The sequence below is a fragment of the Cricetulus griseus genome, chromosome 7 (genome assembly GCF_003668045.3).
Source record: "Cricetulus griseus strain 17A/GY chromosome 7, alternate assembly CriGri-PICRH-1.0, whole genome shotgun sequence".
NCBI lineage: Eukaryota > Metazoa > Chordata > Mammalia > Rodentia > Cricetidae > Cricetulus > Cricetulus griseus.
In genome coordinates, this window is record NC_048600.1 from 49608757 (window position 1) to 49622772 (window position 14016).

General features: G+C 42.7%; 1 protein-coding gene across 1 annotated transcript in view; it reads right to left on the bottom strand.

Annotated features, from left to right (window-relative positions):
* The window catches only part of Dock2 (dedicator of cytokinesis 2), a 377575-nt gene that overhangs the window by 193560 nt on the left and 169999 nt on the right, over positions 1-14016 (bottom strand). The window lies entirely within an intron of this gene.

Genomic DNA, 14016 nt, shown 5'->3' on the forward strand with positions numbered 1-14016 from the left:
TTGCCCTGATGTATTAAGTTGTCCTCTTTTTTTCTAGCCCTTAGAACTCAAATCAAGGGACTGTCTTCTTATAAAGCTTGGGCTATGCAGAGTGGCAAAGTAAGGTTGCACGTGGGAATTAGGCACCTGTTGTGTGATTGTTCTATGTGACTGGTACTCAAGGGATTTTCACAGCTGTAGTCTTTCTGGGGCCACTTCCCTATCATATGTCTCTGTATGGCAAGTGGGATGTAAATCAGAGGGGCTTTAACTTTAGGATCCCACCATTCATTTACCTGTAACATAAAGGGTCATAAGACTCGGCAACCTGTATGTCAGTATATATTATCAAGCAACATTAATAAGGCTGAGCTACGATACAGCACTTTTTCTCATCTGTGCATCCTTGTGACAACCATGTAGATAGGCCCAAACATGCTACTCTACAGTTTCCCCTTTCTGGTAGCCAGGCTGCCGTCATCTGATTTAGGAAGAAGTGGGACTGAGAATACAGATGAAAGCCCCTTCCCTCCACAAAGTTGGAATTCTGTAAGATCTGGCTCATTCTGTTGACAAGACCTCTGACCGTGGATGTCATGTCAAGCTTGCTTGCCAAGCAAACTCCAAAAGCAGTGTAATTAAGTAATTGATACATACTTGAGCTGCGTAGGAAGCAAGGCTTGGATTCCTTTGCATTAAATTCAGTATTCTGCCAGCCTATGATTGGACTGACACTGCCAGAAACATGAGCCACACCTAAATGAAGAAAGCATTTTATAACCACCCCCTTGCTGAAGACCTGGTGTCTGAGTGAGTCTTACTGTGCACGTGGGATGTGCGTACCCCACTGCAAATTGAGACTAATTGAGCAAACCGCCCCAACAATTTCACTTCCCCTGTCACAGTGCTGGAGTGCAAAAGCTATTTCAGGGAGAGCGAGGGAAATTTGGCAAGGAATCTTGGCTTGCACTATTTAAGACTTAGGATGTCATTCGAGATGTTCTTTCACTGTTTCTAGAGTAATGTTTAAACCCACAAAGTGAGACCAGAATATATAACATCAAGTTAGAATTAAGATGAATACACTTGCCATGCTCAAGAAACCACATTTCAATTAGATATGTTACTACTGGCCAAAAGCCACAGATCTTTCTTTCTGTATCCACACACTCAACTCTCAGTTGGTTCCAGCAATGGGAGAAAAAAAAAAAAAAAAACAGTACAGAGGATAATCCAATAAAGCAAAATCATTTGGGATCTCTTATGTAATTTTATCTTGTAGTGGTGCTTCCATCTTAATTTGTTTTGCTTACATTAATTTCAAATGAATTTATATTCCACAGCATCAAGCTAGAATGAAAATATTCTTGCACTTAGATTCAGAGATCCAGGCAATAGTATAGTCTGTGCCACTAACCTGGTGAAAGTAGTGTGATTATGTCCTTACTTGACAGGGGAGAAGAATGGCTACTCCTCCTGTTTCCTAAGCTCTGTGTATCTTCTGACAGCCAGGGAGCACAAACTGTGAGAGTGAACTGTAGCCTTTTTCCTGGTTAGCCTGGAAAGATGAGGAAATGAGTAGAGCAGCTCATGTTTTTACACATGCATGTGAGTTAGGGACCTTGCATAAACTCTGAACTGAATGAGATGAAATTAGGATTGGAAAATGTTGATAATCCCAGAAATAAAACCAACAAAGAAAAGAGTATGTTATGATTCTAAACCAAAGCACAACACTACATTGCATTGCTTAGGCCACTAATCTGCACCTGGAGAGGAGGAGGTTCCTTCTGATAATTGAATCCTCAAAATCAGTATGTGGGAAAATGATTTGATAAATATCAGCCTGCTGAACAGAAACGTTCATCTCTGCATTAAATAAAAACCATACACATATATACCAAAACTCTATACTCTGCTACTTGTGTTGAGTACCACTGCTTCTTTGTAAAATAGTGTGTAATATGATAATCTACAGAAATGTTATACTGAGAGTATATGGTTTTATGGAAAGAGATTAATTTAAGCAAAAAATACTTTTATGAAATGGAAGGACTGATTCATTTGTTTAAATTGCAGGGGTTTAATGTAGCTGTTCCCTCTATAGTTAAAACACTATCCCTGGAACTTAACGCCAGCTCATCTATAGAGCGCCTTCTTGAAGACAATGTATCACTGTAAGGTTTTGTAAATTTCTAAACTGTTTTAAATGGGATATTATCTTTTGCAATAAACTTAAGTATTTTTCCTAGGTCTTAAGACTCCATTATTAGTTTGGGTTGAATTGAGTTGTAAAATTTTAACTAAAAAAAAAGCCTTAATAGTCCCATAGGCAAAGATAGTTATAATGCTTCACATATTATTTGTTTATACACAAAGAACTGATCCTGAAGTGCCTGCGAAAGCAATCACTGGCCCCTTGCATCCTGACTATAGGGGATGTGACCTGAACCAAGTAGACATTCCCAGCTGCATTCAAAGGGGGCACACACCTCATTTGTGGTTTATCTTTATGCACAGACACATGACTCTACCTGGTTAATATTTCTCATTAATTACTTTCTGATGAACTGTTTTCCTTAAAGGACATCTTTGGGTTGCCAATACTGAGGGGAAAAAAAAACATGAAATAGCAGTTTGATTAAATTCAAATGAGCTCCCACTTTTGAAGGTTGAGGGATCTAAGCATGAGACAGTTCCAGTTGTGGAAAAGGTATTGGCAAATATTAAATGTGTTCTAATGGCACATTAACACCAAACCCATGTTATGTTCTCTTTGACTAGTTGGAGATAGAGAATTGAAAGAAAAGGACCTTTCTCATCATGAGAGTCAGCATTTGCTTTTGCTGTATCGATGGAGACTTGTTCCTATCTGGAGGATGAGCCTCCCACTCTGGAAAATACCAGCTTAGAGGAAATGAAAGCAAAGCAACACCCTAAACATGGAAGCAGAATTCCAGGGTTTGGCAGCATTCTTTTCCTGAGTGATCCCATCCAGAGCCCCCATCTTAAGAAGACATCCTGGCAATTAAGCAAAGGAAGCTCTAAACAGTGTAGAGTATGCAGCAGGTGCCCAATAAATGCCCATTCATTAGGTTACCTATTGAAGTAAATTGGGAGCAAGAAGGGCAGGGACTTCCACAAGAGAGCAGTTGGTATCAGATAAGGGTTTAAGATCCTCTCAGGGAAAGGAACCAACTCATTCTGGCTTATCAAAACCATAGCAAGCAGGACAATGAATGCTAAGTAATTGTGTTCGATGGCTCAGAAGAACAGGTGAGCCATCACACCAAGCACAGCATTCTGAGGAAAGAAGATTGTTGTGCCATGGCATCAAATTCCCAGATGTGGGAAAGCCTTGGAGAGACAGGCCTTTCTATATGCAGCATGAGGCATCAAGGTATAACTACTAGAACTGGGGAAATGGGCCATGGGAGCCCCACTGTTAGTGTGCAACATGCAACGTGCCAGCCCACACCAGCTGCCACCACTCACGTTAGACCTGAAGTCCATTCTTACCCTTGTCCACTGAGCAGAGTCCCTGGCATGATCTTTACTTGTAAAGGTCCTAATTTTAGGTCAGTCTGTGCAACTTGCTGGATGCTGAAAATACATCTGTTTTTAAGTTCCAAACCACAAAGATGTTTTATGAAAGCTACTCCAATCAAACAGGAAAGGGCTGGGGCACACATCCAAATTCAGTGCTGACTGTTTGCTATGAACCATGTTTGGCCAACTTAGTGGTCATAATCACCCTTTTGAGTACTTCCATCTCAATTTCTTCCCATCTCCCTTAGCCATGTGATACTATCCCCAAAACCAAAGCTTCACAAGTTCAGGATTTTTCCTGCCTTCTATGGAGCTCTCATTCCACAAAAAGCAGAAATACACCTTCAGACACCATAGAGCTTGATTCTCCCTCCATGTCAGATAGCTTCTCCATGGCAGGCATCTTAATGCCTTCCACCACAGTAACATCCTTTAGTGGGACTGTGAGAACCCTTCTTCCTACACTACACTCCTGCCCGCCCAGTTTCTGACAACAGGTAAAGCCATTCCAACCAACCACCACCATGACCACAAACCACACCTATCATTTATCCACAGCAGCTCCCTGCTCTCAAAGTCCATTACATAGCTATCCTTGAACATATGTCGGCACCATTCTTTAGTGAATGTACTTACCTCTATAATGCTCCTGGGGAAGGAACCCTGCTTATTGTCAGTTGCCTGTGTATGCCCAGCACTCACCACAGTGGGCCTTAGGTAGGTGTTGAAGGGACAAGTTAATTAGTAAATAGGATCCAGTGATCCAGTGAAGGAGACACTAACTCTCAACCCCTGCTTTTCCCCTGCCCATAGGGTGGGCACTCACAAGGGATGGAGCAGTGCTGCACCCAACCTCGTTATCTGTACCCATCAAGTTGGAGGCTTTAGCAAGAAACACTGCCCAAGGCCTTCAACTCTTCTATGGTCTGCCTGGCATTCAGGACTTTGGAGCAGCAGGACACAACTGTCCTCACCCTGCACCTTCATTGACAGCCCCCACTTAACCTTGTTTCAGAATAAATTGCCATCATAATTAAATCCGAATGCATTCTGCACATTTTACCAAGATACTGCCCAACTGTGTGAGAGAGAAAATGAGTTTTGAAATTAAAGCAGATTGTTAACTATTTTTTGCTGTAATGTTTCTATTAAAATGCCAGCATTTATTACACGTGACCTAGTCCATTTCAGACACAACGCAATTTAAAACTGACAGGGGCTGTCTACTCAAAGAGCATTTTAGGCGAAGCATTTTGCCTTGGCTTCAACCATGATTAAAGTGAAAATGACAATAACATCACACCAAAGGATTATTGGCTCCCAAACAAATAAAAGCTTTATTATCATGAAAGGCTTTCAGAAAAATTCTCAGAATCCATAAGTATATTAAATTTCATTCAAATGAAACCCATTATTTTCTTCTTGACAGAACCTGAATATACATTTTTGTAGAACTCTAGCTAGCCCAGTGACCTCTACTTGGCACACTAGCTTGGTTGCCCAGGTAGCACACTCAATATTATGACACCTGATTTTGGGAAAAATAGCCTTCATTTGAGTGTACCAAACCAACTGATGTATTTTAATTTCTAGACTCCAGAGTGGTTCCCACAGCCTTGCCATGGAGCACACCAAATAACTGAACCCCCTCCCACCCCAGGCAGAAATCAGAAAAAAAATGACAGAAGGCTCTTAGAGTTACTTGTTGTCATTGTCCTCTGTTAACAATTGTTTTCAAATACAAAAATAGTGTATTTTCAGTGGTTTGTGTTTGAGGATTGAAGAGTGTAAAATCAAAATGCAACTCAAAACATCAACATATATAAATCCAGACTGCTGGCCTGACTATCATTTGTTTCTCCTCCACTAAGCGGTACCCCTGGGTCTGAGGAATCACGCATAATCAATGCAGTTACCAAGCCTCTTCTCTGTGTCATGACTGCTACTAAGGGCACTGAGAAACTGTACATGAAGCCCTGACCTCACTAGGTATCTGGTCTAAGGAGGGCTGCCCCACAGCAAGCAGAAGTCCTTCTTGGATTCACTTTATTGGATGTCACACCACTCTCCTTTGATCTGAAGATTAAGATATAAACACTCCTGGGACTCTGTCCATCATCTTGCCCCCACTGTGTGGCTTCCTGGAGGACCCTTTTGAGATAGATGACTGGCCAAATCATCCCCTGATTCTTGTGCCTCTAACTGCACCCCTACCACCCCAGAGCACAGAGGCTCACTTCCACAGTAAACAAGGCTCATAACTGGATTCCAAGTTAATGTTTCTTCCCTAACCTCTTGCTAGCTCCCTTCCCCCTCCCTATCTCATTGCCACCCTCAAGTATCACAGGGTGTTAAATATCCGTGGTTGCATCTTCTCTTCTCTGCCTGAAACATCCATCACCCATCTACCACTGGGAGTAATGTCCACTTCCATGGAAGATAAAAGATGGATTCACACTATTATATTCATAATGACAATAAGTAGCAGATGCCTGAAATATCAGCACTTATGAAGCTAAAGCAGGAAGATAACAAGTTTCAGGCCAGTCTGAGCCACATAGTAAGACTCCACATCAAATCAAATCAAAACCAAGCAACCAAAACAACAACAACAAACCAGTAATAATAAGCTCTCTGTTTCTTTGAAGTGACAGTGGGTGATCACCAGTGCTTGACTGCTCTTGTCACATTTACTCCTCAAACATTTCCCACCAGTATTTATGATGGATGATTGCCACTTTCCAGCAGAATGAATGGAGGCTTGAGGACAGAGGAACAATTTGTCAAAGTCCAAGATAGCGGGGTGGTGGCGGAGAGGATAGAGTTCTTTTACAATCTGCCAAACTTGGGAGCCAGGGCTCTTAAAACTCCCATGACAACAGCAAGCACAAAATTTAACATTGTCTCCTCTGTAACTTCCTCATCATCTCCTGTCCCTGCTCTGGTATTAGTCACTCTATCCTGAGTGCCCATAGCACTGCATAAGCTGTCGCCTTCATGTTACATTGGAATTTCTTTCATCAATCTCTCAGCTCATCTCTACCACGAAGCAATGTCTTTAGAGACTGATTTGTCAGTCCATCTCTGGGAACCTCTATGGGCTTCCCAAGTCATATGAGATGCCATAAACACTTTGTAAGGTCTGCTGAGTAAATTAAGAGAAAATGTGACTAGGAGAACAGTGAGAGGAAACATTGAGGAAGACAGACAGACAGCCAAGGCCCAGTCCTGACTGCTGACAATACCCCCCACCATCTTTCAAACGAAGCCCTAGGCTCTTCTGGCTTCAAATGTTATTTAGAAGATGAGATTTTATATATAGGAAAGGGCCTTCAGGTAGCTGGACTTTTTCAGTAATTCCTGTTTTTAAAGAAATGGTATTTGAGGTTTTCTGATCATAAAAAGTGAAGTTATTTCAGAAAATAATGTAACTCAATAGACTTGCAAATCCTGAGTCCATTTAACCGCAGATGTGGAACAAACTCGGTCCATTGGTCTGGCCTCTGGGAGGCTGCAGGTCTACTGAAGACTGGGCTTCTCTCTCCCCATCCTCAGCCCCTTGATGACTTTCCTATTGTTGTCCTTGTGGGCCTTCTTCAGAATTAAGTCACAGAATAATATTGGTTATTTGAGAAAACCCTGACAGATGCCAATTAAAGACTAAAGGGCACACCTGAGTGAACTTGGCAACAAATCTAGAAAAGTAGGTTCTGACTTTGAAAGGCCATTTGGCAGAAATAATTCCTTCAACCAACTGAAGGAGAGCGGTGTCCTGAGAAGGACAATGGGGACTATAGGCCTATTTCATTACAGCGATTCCAAGAGTCTGATCTTTCTCCATGGGGAGTCAGTCCTTAGGTGACTGGGGACATGTCATTAGCAGGTAGTTCTTAGGGAACTCTTGAGTAGCACACGTTTGGTGCCCCCCAGACCTCTCTGTTTTCTGGCTTGGGATATGACCATGTGAGGCTTCAGTCCTTGCCAGAGTCATCTACCAGTTTCATTTGGGTCTTCATGTAATGAGTGAGACAAGAGAGGGGATGGGAACTAGAGCCTCCATAACATGGGCCATTTAGACTTTTTTTTAAAACTAGCATGCTTTTGGGTACTTTGTTATAGTAATGCAAGGCTGAAAGACACATCCTATCTTGCATGTCCACTAAACATCCCAACAAAAGGCCTTGCACCATGTCAAGTCAGAAAAAAATGACTTTAGCATGGGAAACAAAACACGAATAGACAAAAAGAGTGCCAGCAAGATCTTGGCTCAGTGCTCAAAGATTCTCACTGCTCAAGAGCCTGCTCTCCATTAAGGCCAACTCTTTCAGATAAAAGAAGTAAAGACCCATGTCATTAATAGTCTCTTTATTCCTTGAGAAATGGAGATACCAGTTCCCCATCTGTCAGATGCCACAGCTTTCTTCATGGCCCTTCCAATGCAACACTGGCTGAGATGGTGGTCAGCCAAGGCCAAGGGCAGACATCCATTCAAAAGACTAGCCCTGGTGCCAGGAAACAGAACAAGAGATTCTGTGGAGTCTTAATCTTTAAGAAGACACTTAAAATCACTTGCCCCAAATCAGATTTGCGTAACTCCACTAACAGAAGCCAAAAGGCACTGGCCTATTTGGAGATAATTTGGTTAAAATTTGATGACATAACAGTGCATTTCCCAGCATTTACTGAGTAGTTTCCAAATTCTCTGTGTGTGCCCCCTCTCTGGGTGCTGACAGTTGCAGCCCTGGTGTGACCAGTGGTGGTCCCACGGGAATACCAGTTTCCCCAGGTCCCAAGCTGACCTGTCCTGCAAAACCCCAAGACAGAGTCCCCCAAATCAAATGGAAAACACCCTTGGTAGTGGTATTAATAGCATAAATTTACCAACTAGGGGCACTGTCCCTGCACAGGCTGCTCTGCAGACAGACCAGGGAGGAGGTATGCCAATGAATGCCCTCCAAATCCCCATCTCTGGAGCTGATTTGGGGTAACAAGAATGGTTCTGGGCATGAACCAGGCTCTTCTCCAATCTGCTGAAAAGAATTCTCTCATGGGAATAGGGCAGAATTGTAGAATTTTGTATATAGAGAAGACACTTAAAAGGAAGCCTGGCATAAAACAGACCTAGTTTTACCAATTTTTAAAATCAGAACTTTAAAAAAATCTCATCATCCACTTGTCCTTTGGGTTGGTTTGTCCTTTCCATTAATTCATTCCCTACATTTGTATTGAGTATGCTACACATCAAGTCCTTGACAGTGGGACAGGAACCCAAAGATAACAGGACACAGCTCCTTCCTCCAGGAATCACAGCCCACTCTGGAGCACAGATAGGAAAAAAAGAAAAGAAAATCCCTGTCCAGTGTGGAAAGAATGTGATTGCAACAGCAACAGGTCACTGAAAATGATGCCTAAAAAATGAAAAACCCCAAGACAGAACAAAGCAGTAAGTCCTGCACCCACTTAGAGCTCAGTCCACCCATCCAATGGTTTCAGAACATTTGAGACACATATTTAGCTCCATGATAATGTCAACCCTGATAAAGGAATTCTGTCCTATAAGCAGCGTGTGTGTGTGTGTGTGTGTGTGTGTGTGTGCAGTTATTCCCTGATATTCAGTTGTGAGATTCCATATCAAAACACTGTGGTCCTAGCATAGGACCCATGTCCCTCCCCCACAACACCCCTTAGACAGCAACCAAGACACCCCGAGCTAATGATTCCATCTTTGAGTTACCAACCTGAAGTCAGGTACCTTGATAAATTTTAGTGTTGTTTTAATAACTTTCTTACTCATCTCCCTTAATTAAGACATATACGTAAGCAAACTTTCCCATGCACATACATGAATGCACACATACATACAGATATGCTCACATACTGTGTGACTTTGAGCCAGCAAACTCAGTTTTAAACACATGGAATGACATGTTTACCATGTAGCTTTGAGCTCTGGCAGAGCTGACTAGAGTTGACGTTGACACAGATTCCAGCTTCCTCTATACTAGAGTTGTAGTGCTAAACAGGATGTTTCCTCTATAAGATGGAGTATTAATTTTTGCTAACATCCTGAATTAAATTTGATTATGTTCTCATGGTGCACGGTCCATCTATTCTCACAAGTGTTCCATCAGTGTGCACGGTTATTGTTACCCCCACACGTGTCTCCTGGAGATGCACCCTCCCCTTCCCATTTCATGCCCATAGAGTTATTACTTCAGAGCATTGCCTGCTGCACCTGGGCTCTCCTGGCCTGACCATCGCATAAGGGAACAACAGTGACACTTGAGTGCTTGTATGTGTATGAAAACAGAACAGAGAAATTTTTCATTGAGAAGATGTTTGTTAGCATTCATGGTCCAGTGGCCACATTATTTCCTAGAGATAGAGGGTGAACATGGTAGGCTTTGCTGAAGGAAGAACACACTGACAGTGCTGTGGTGGACACATCAGCAGAGTACATAAATAAAGTGAGTGGTCTGAACTTCCTGGAGATAGGTGTGAGTCATGGTGTATCTCTCTCTCCAGCAGAGACATACAGGGGGAGGCAGAGGAGTTCTAAGGTGGACAGCTAGATGATCTGTCAAAGGAAGGGTAAAGGGGAACATTACAAGCAGACAAAGTGGCCTGTGAGAGAACTCAGAGTAGGAAAGGAGCATCATGGGCAACAAAACAAGTTCCACTGGATTGATGAGGTGTGTGTGTGTGTGGAAATATAAATACTGGGGAAAGACAGAGATCAATACCAGGTGCCCAGAGGGTCCCACTCAAAGAGGCCTCCATCCTTCAGAGTTGTGGATTCACAGATATTCCCTCATCCAGAAAGTTCTTCAGTGGACCCATTTGGTTGAAGATTAAGTCTAAAGAGGACAAGGGTGGAGACCATGTGTGCTTTTAGGAGATGCATCAGGACAGTAGAGAGAGATGGTGTCCCATCCCACACCCTCCCCACTAGGAAACATTTTCAGCTGGGAGGTCTTCAAGGACTCGATGGGCAGCTGGAGGGTGATGGTCTCATCCCAGCCACCCCCTCTACTGCCAAGCTGACTGGCTAGTCCCTCCCTCAGTAAATACACGAAACATTTCAATAAACAAAAGGGTGCCCTCCCCCCAGTTTTAGCTCTGAGATTTAAGTATCAGAATTGAGAAGACTGTCTTTAAACATGTCTTTGCCATCCAAGTCTACCCCAAATTCTAAGCCTTTATGAAGTTTTCTGGAAGGTCATCACACAGGCTATCTCATTAATTCCCACAGTTGAGGCAAGATGCAGCTGAGAGTTCAACATGCTCATTAGGACCCTTTATAGTGGTTGATGCCTGATGCAGACCTTTAGATACTAGCAAGGTAAATATACAACACATGACTTAAGAGGAGGGCTTCTAAAATAGCTACCCCTAGTTTCAGACCTTAGTTCCTCCACTAGCAGCAAGCTGTGTGTTCACAGACAAGTCACACAACTTCTCTGTGCCTCTGTACCACAGAGGTAACTGATGGTAAAAGATGTTTGCCTGCCACTTGAATATCTGCTCAATAAACAACAAAGCTTGCTACACACTATAATTTATCAAGGGTCAGGGGTGCTGAGTGAAGGTCTAGGTGGGCATCACACGTATTTTCTCCATGGACAATAGGGTGGAGGTGGGAGTGTGTGTCACCAGTGGTCTTGCCAAGGTTCTGAGCAGGCCACCTGGAGTCTCTGGCTCATCCTCCTGTGGCAGTGACCCACTCAGCACCACAAGATTGAACAGAATGTGAGGTCAGAGCTTAGACTCTGGTGACATGACACAGATTTCTTGGGCTCCTGTTAGGTGAGGCAGTAGAGTGGGGGTGACTTCCGGATTTCCCCCTTGGTTCCCTTTTAACAAAGTACTCTGAATGCCAACTGCAGTTACCTTTATTTAATCATTCCATGGACTCCTCTGTGAAAAGCGGGGTAATTAGGCCCAAAATATATCACCCAGAGGCTCGTTTTAACTACTTGAAATAAAAGCTAGATCCCAATTCCAACAAAATTACCAGATCGCTTTCCTTCGGAGAACTCCTGACAGTAGGTGTGTGCTCTCTGCCTAATTCTTGCTATGGGGTGACTGTCCCTAGCCTGGGGAAGATATGGGGAGGGACCAGCCCTCTCTGGGATAAACAGGCCTGGAAGTTTGCCTTGTTCTGCAGCCCTCAGGTGGGATAATATCTCAGAAGGAAGGTGATGTTGTTCATGATCTGCCTCACAGCCTCTAGCTGTGTGACTTTAGATCTGTACTCCCACTCTCAGTATCTCAGTATCTATTCCTAGCCTTGGACAGAATGGTAATTCTCTGTGCCTTAGAACTCAGGACAGCATTCACATACCACAGGGTCAAACTTTCTTATTGTATGTGCTAACATCTCTGAAGGGACACTTGGTAGGTGGCAGCATTTTCTCTGTCTTATGGCCACTGAAAATCAAGATGCATCTTATATATTGGATGCAAACATGGAACACTTCACATAGGAACAGTTACCAGGTAAAATGTGTGTTCTTCAAGATGATGCGACTTTTTTGCCTTTCTTCTGCTCCCACATTGGCCTTCGTAAAGGCAACAAAGAGGCACTGAAGAGAATATTGGCTATATAAACAATTTTAGACTAGGTCAGAACAGAAACACTAATAGTTGCAGTCAGTGTGTAATATTTACAAATCTTCTCTACATCACTGTTCATCAATTTCAAGCTATGACAGACATTACTCATCAATTTAGTTCTTCACATTGAGCCAACATGGAGCTCCTTCACTCATTTTCAAGACTATTTCAAGTAGACATTACCCGTTAACAAGAGTAGGCATGGGCAGCAGTCTATTTTATGACCCCCAACTCTGAAGCTAGGGAAATAACAAAAACCAAGGTTTGGAGATGTTACAGTGCTGCTATGCTTTGCTAATTCTCTGTGGAGAGATTGTGGAGCCATTCTCTTTGTCTTCCTTACTCAAATGCCCCATCTACCAAACCAAGCCACCCCTCTCACCATCAAAGTCAAGCTCCTCCTCAGTAATTCATGTGAACAATCTGCTATGTGACAGATTAAAATCTGGCAAAGAGAAATGGTGATGCATCAGACCTTCCAAGTCCTTGACTTTGGTTTTTATAGACTTTCCTTTGTTCATTTGTCAGCACCAACAATCCATTGTTCAAGCAGGTGATTTACAGAAAATTAGGAGTGGCCGTCTCTAGCAAATGATAATTACAATGTGCTAAGCCAAAGGAGCCACTATCTAACCCATGAAAAGAGGCATGCTGCAGTTTTCACCTGCCTTGAGTCAAGGTGTTGTTTGGGATTTCAGAAGCACTATTCATGAATGGCGTGTGTCAAAAATATTGATTGTTTAATATTCCCAAGCAATGGAAACTAACCAATAAAAATCATGTCTGGAAAATTAAAAATGATGGGTGGAATGGGAATATTTTCTCCTTGTCAAATCTCAATTTGAAATTAAATTGGGGCCTTGGGCACTAAGACAGGCCCTGACCCCTGAGTAATTACTTTCCACCATCAATTTTTTTTTTTCTTTGAAGGAGATCTTTCTATTCTTCAAATTTCTAGAAAGGGCTCTTTTCTGAAAATGAAGCTGTCATAAGAAAACCCCTTTTGGGTTTTCCTCCTATTTCTTACTTTTCCCAATTCAGTCTCTCTCTTCATTGTAGTTATGCCAGCAAATAAGTCACCAAGACTAAAGACCAGCTTGTAGCAGCACCTCCATAAGGCCCTGGGACCAGATTAAGGGACAAAGAAAATTAGGAACAGACCAACCTTACATCACTCTCTGAAATGTGGGGACCTGTATTGAGAGAGCACACTTGCTCTAGAAGAGAAGACAATCTGGAGGGAAATACACAGGCATCGCTTCCCCAGCCTTTCCAGGGAATGTTTTGTTCATTCATTAGTTCCTTTATCTGCCACTAAGAGCTTACTCAACACCCTCTCTTCACAAGGCATTGTGCTAAGAATAAAAGGACAAGTGGAACACAGTACTTCCCTCTGGGGTCTTAGAATATAGAAGAGAAACAACAGAAACTTGCTTACTGTGTACCAAGGCAGTCCCTGAACCGATGGCCCTGCCAGACACTTTGGCTCTGAAAACAATAGCAAGAGGGTAAGGTGCAGATTCCTCCAGCCCGAGGGGAGAAACAAAAAACACGAGCTCCCCCAATATATGGATGGTGAATGTGGGGGACCTTGAGATTGGAATACTTGTCAGATGTCCCATAGGATGAGCTCTTTTTTTTTTTTCTGGAGGACACAGACCATATGACACTCATGTCTGAGCCTCTTCAAGGATAGCACAGGTTCTCCCAAAATGTTGAAGAAATGCGTGAGTATTCTGCATAGACAGTACATGCACAAATATGTCTCATATGAAGAATCATATGGAGAATGAGTTTTCACAGCCACTGCATGAAGAAGGCATATTACCCACTGGACATACAGGCACAATCTCCCAAACATCATATGGCAAA